The following is a 4,977-nucleotide window of genomic DNA, read 5'->3' on the forward strand; positions in this document are numbered from 1 at the left end:
AGAGAAACCCTGTCTCGAAAAACCAAAAAAAAAAAGTATTTTATTTATTTTATGTGTATGAGTTCACTGTAGCTGTACAGATGGGCATGATCCATCATGTGTGTGGCTGCTGGGAATTGAACTCAGGATCTCTGCTGGCCTGCTCGCTCTGGGCCTGCTCGCTCCAGCCCCACTCGCTCCAGCCCCACTCGCTCTGGCATAATTCACTGTAGCTGTTTTCAGACACACCAGAAGAGGGCGTCAGATCTCATTACGGGTGGTTGTGAGCCACCATGTGGTTGCTGGGATTTGAACTTAGGACCTTCAGAAGAGCAGTCAGTGCTCTTAACCGCTGAGCCATCTCTCCAGACCCCAAAGAACATCTTTCATGGCAAAAGAATATTTCTGGGTAGGTTGGTGAGCAGGGGGAGGGGGAAGGGAACAGAGGGTTTTTTGTTTTGGTTTGGTTTGGGTTTTTTTGTCTTTTTTTTTCTGAGGGAAAACTGGGAAAGGAGATATCATATGACATGTAAATAAAGAAAATATCTAGTAAAAAAGAAAAAAAGAGAATATTTCCTTCTTAAAAGAACTAAAGATTGTCATGTGAGTACTCTGGAAGCTGAGGCAGGAGGATGGATCCAGGTCAGACTTAATACATAGTACGACCTTCTCCACCCCCCACCCCACCCCCCGTCTCTCTCTGTCTCTGTCTCTCTGTCTCTCTCTGTCTCTCTCTGTCTCACACGCACACAGAGAGAGAGAGAGAGAAAGAGAGAGAGAAAGCTTACTGCTTTACCATCACAAAGCCCAAAGCCCCCAGTGAAGTAAGCACAATTATTCCCAGTCTACAGATGAGAACATTGAGGCCTCTCAAGGTTATGTGACTAGGCAGCATGTTGTGGCACTGGTTAACGGGTCCTCATTTTTGTCCATTGTGCTCCCTCTGCGCTTACTCTAGCAGTGGATGTGAAGAGGTTTTCTCTGTGGGCCATCTTTAGAAAGCAGAGTCTGATGGATTCATTACTGTTAACTAATTATAATCCTTTATATCCTGTGTCTTTAGACATCCCCAAGGTGTCTTCATTAATGATCCCTGATCCAAAGTCAAGTCAAAACTCTCCCTCCAGTTAGCACTAGATCTGCTATCTGGAAAAGTGGTCCTGATGTGGATGTGCCTTCCAAGTGACTAGGGTCAGGGGTTCGGGGCATAAACAGCTCAGAGGCCTGCTACATCCTCTTCAATGGGACACATGTGGACAACCCTAGTGGCAGCATGTCTTGTTTTAAGTTAGAGACCCAGGATCACCAGCCAAAGGCTTAGTTCCCTTCCTGGAGGCTCCACCAACCTGAAGGGATGAAGAGGTGGCCAGGAATTAGCTCCTTCCAAGGGAATGAGCCACAGGGAAACAGTCTTTGGGACTCAGACACAAAGGGTGAGCATAGGACCCATTCCATTCCAGCCTGAGATGATGTGTGTGCTTCCAGTCCTTTCTGGAACATTCTGTGTTTGCCTCCCTCAAGGCCTGACACCCACACCTCTGCCCTAACAAGGCCTTCATGACTCTTGGGCAGTCTGCTCCCCCCACCCTCCACTTGTGTGGCTTCCCCCCAGGTCCAGCGCTCAAAAAGTTCTCCATGGGCAGGGACTCTAGCTCTGTGGTAGAGCACTTGCCTGCTAACATGCATGAGGCTGTAATTAAGCTGAAGCCCAGCTACGTATGTGAACATACATGTGAATGGGACTGCATGGATATGAATAGATGCAGGCAAGTGCCTATGTGTTATTTAGAGAAATGTATTTTGCAAGTGTGCTTACAGGAGTATGTGACTACTTGCATGTAAGAATGCATGTGTAAAGCCAGGCAGTGATGGCGCACGCCTTTAATCCCAGCATTTGGGAGGCAGAAGCAGGTGGATTTCTGAGTTCGAGGCCAGCCTGATCTACAGAGTGAGCTCCAGGACAGCCAGGGCTACACGGAGAAACCGTCTCGAAAACCCAAAAATAATCAATCAACCAATCAATCAATCAACCAATCAATCAATAAATAAATGCATGTGTGAGTGTTTGCATGGGAGTACACGTGTGTGTGTCTGTTTATGAATGTTTGTGGGTGTGTGACAACATCTGCCGCCTGTCAGTCTTGGCTTGTTCTTGCAGTATTGTTCTGTCTCTGCTATTTTCATCGCCACAGGAAGCCTGTCTGAGTCAGGCTCCACAGGATGGACAGCCTTGTAGTCACTAAAGGCCAGGGCGGTTCTTACAGACCGAGTGCACTTTGGTTCTGCCACTCTGATCTCTACTCTCTGGAGCCCAGCGCTTAACATCATGAAATGTCAGAGCCTGGGGCTCAGCGGGTGGGGGTGTCAGACTATCTGACTCACCTGACAAATAGGGTGAGGTCCCTGCTGTTTAAACACTCAGGATTGCAGCGCCTATACAATATTTAGCCCCCAGCTAGCTGAGAACAGCGTCTCCCCAGTCTTTTCTTTCTCCTGCCACAACAACCTGGAGCCAAAGGTCTGCAGTCTGCAAAATTGGCTTCCCTGGGACCTCCAGCCCTAGTCCTCAGGCTGGAAAAGGGGGTCCACCAGGGGAGCTATTGCAATATGACCGGGCTGCACCCTTCTCCATCATCACCCGTCATGTGGAGTCTTTCATTGGTTCTGCCTTAGCCCCTCTCTTCAAGAGAATGCTGATCTGGTGCTGAGCAGAATTCTAGCTGTGGTTAATGGTAAGGTTGTTTTTGATCAAAGTCTATGCCGTGGAACTTGCTATTATAGACCAGGATGGACTTAAACTCACTCTCCCCTCTACTCTCCCCTTTTCTCTACTCAAAAGTACATGTGCCGACGCGTACACATATACACACACACACACAACCATAAATAACTGTTCACCAGAACTCTACCTCACTCAGCTGTAAGAAGCTGTAGAGGAAGAGGGATAAGTTCTGAGGTCTCAATAGTTTTCTTTTTTTGTTTGTTTTTTGTTTTTAAGAGGGGGGAGGTTCCGAGACAGGGTATCTCTATATAACCCTGGCTGTCATCACTTTCTGGCTATTCACATGCATTCTTATAGCCACATACTCATATAACTAACTGCATATAAGTCACATACAAGCAAAGCTTACTGCTATCTAAACTCCAAGAATACAACTGACAACTGTATACAAAGGCACCTACTATAAAAGCATAGCTACAGGTTTGCTTATGTGGAGCACAACCACTTTCCGAAAGTACAGTGTCGCCACATTATCTAAGAGTACACAGAGAAGAGAATAATTCTAACATTAGACAAGCTCAGAAGTAGCCTTGTCGAAACAAGGCCTCAAAAAATTGGTTTAAGACTCAGAGTTGTTCCTCTCCACGGAAATCTTTAGTAAAAGGCGAAAGATTTATACGATCTGAAGAGAAACCAGAGTATGTTGAGGTGTGTTGTCACTCACAGGTCGGGTAAGAACAGCTCCTAGAACAGTGATGGTGTCTACTCGATTTGCGACTACTCTAGCTAGAAAGAACTACTCCTTTTTTTTTATAAATTGAATCTAAGCTTCCACGGAGATATTCTCAGAACAACACATTAATCTTTGGTTATGTTTTTGTATTTGTGCGCAGTGTTCTGTGGGTATGCAAATATATGGCGGCCCCGCCCTACGGACGCGGGAGGAGGCGGGGGCGGGGCCTCCGCGCAGTGCCGGGCCGGGCCATCAGAGGGCGACGCCGAGAGCTGGCTGGGAGTTCAAGTCTGAGACTCAGATTTTTATGGTCTGTTTTCTGTACATCTACATTTTATTAACTTAAAACCTGCATTTGTTTTATTTTTACTTCTGTGATGCTGGGGATTGGAAGTAGAGCCTCACACGTATTACAGAAGCACTCTACAACGAGCTATATTCCCAACCCTAATTACTGCAATAAATTTGAACAAGAACATACCGTTCAACTGTGAGGACACTAAATTCAGGATCCCAGCTCTTGCTTGAGTGAGAGCAAGGGGTGGGTTTAAACAGTGTGTCACTTTCCTGTTTCTTGGATTGCACGGCGAGCATCTGAGTAGCTTGTGGTTGTAGTGGACTTAAGTCGTGCACTCAGAGCTTCCCTTGTGAACACTCTGCTTTCTTGTCTGTCACTTAGAGTCTGTGACCACGCTTGCTTTAAAATTGGAGCTTGCAGCCAGGCATATAGTGCATGCCTTTAGTCTCAGCCCTCGGAAGGCGGAGGCGGACAGATCTCTGTGAGTTTGAGACCAGCGTGGTCTACATAGTGGGTTCCAGAACAGCTGTGTAGACCCGTGTCTCGAATAAATAAATATAGTTGTAGCTTGCACGCTAGTTCCGGTTTCCTGTTGACCACATTTACTGCTGTGGACAAGCTCTTAATAAGTCTTTGACTCTGAATTTTTTTTTTTTTGGTTTTTCGAGTCAGGGTTTCTCTGTGTAGCCCTGGCTGTCCTGGAACTCACTCTGTAGACCAGGCTGGCCTCGAACTCAGAAATCCGCCCGCCTCTGCCTCCCAAGTGCTGGGATTAAAGGAGTGTGCCACCACCGCCTGGCGACCCTGAATTTTTAAGATTCGCTGTCCTTTCCCAGGTGGTTTTCAGCGGCGCCCAGGACCTGCAACCCTGACCCTGCATGGAAACCAGCGCTTTTTGTGTATTGGTGACTTGGGTTGGCCTCAAACTCTTCCTGCTTTTGCCTCAGTCTCTCACATACTGGAATCACAGGCACGCACCACCACACCCACCACTCTCCTTTATGGTGAGAACGAACAGCCCAGCCTCACTGGCAATGAGGTGAATCAGCAACTCTCCGCTCGGTTTTGGAACTTTTGGTTTAGAACAGCTGTGACAGAAAAGTGACAGCCCATGTCCCCATGTGACTGTGGGGCCCCTGAAACCTTAGTGCATCTGGGAACTGAATGTTGGGGGAGACAGGGACTCACGCTGCAGCTCATGCACACTCAGCTCCTGAATTGTTTTTTAAGCTTTTTTTTTTTTTT

General features: G+C 47.1%; 1 non-coding gene across 1 annotated transcript; it reads right to left on the reverse strand.

The window, feature by feature from the left end:
- Positions 1–3,287: 3,287 nt before the first annotated feature.
- On the reverse strand, positions 3,288–3,403 carry LOC116073988. The gene has a single exon (XR_004111984.1). It is a non-coding gene; the product is annotated as a U5 spliceosomal RNA (small nuclear RNA).
- Between the last annotated feature and the right edge of the window lie 1,574 nt (positions 3,404–4,977).

Source organism: Mastomys coucha, unplaced genomic scaffold (assembly GCF_008632895.1).
Source record: "Mastomys coucha isolate ucsf_1 unplaced genomic scaffold, UCSF_Mcou_1 pScaffold23, whole genome shotgun sequence".
Taxonomy (NCBI): Eukaryota; Metazoa; Chordata; class Mammalia; order Rodentia; family Muridae; genus Mastomys; species Mastomys coucha.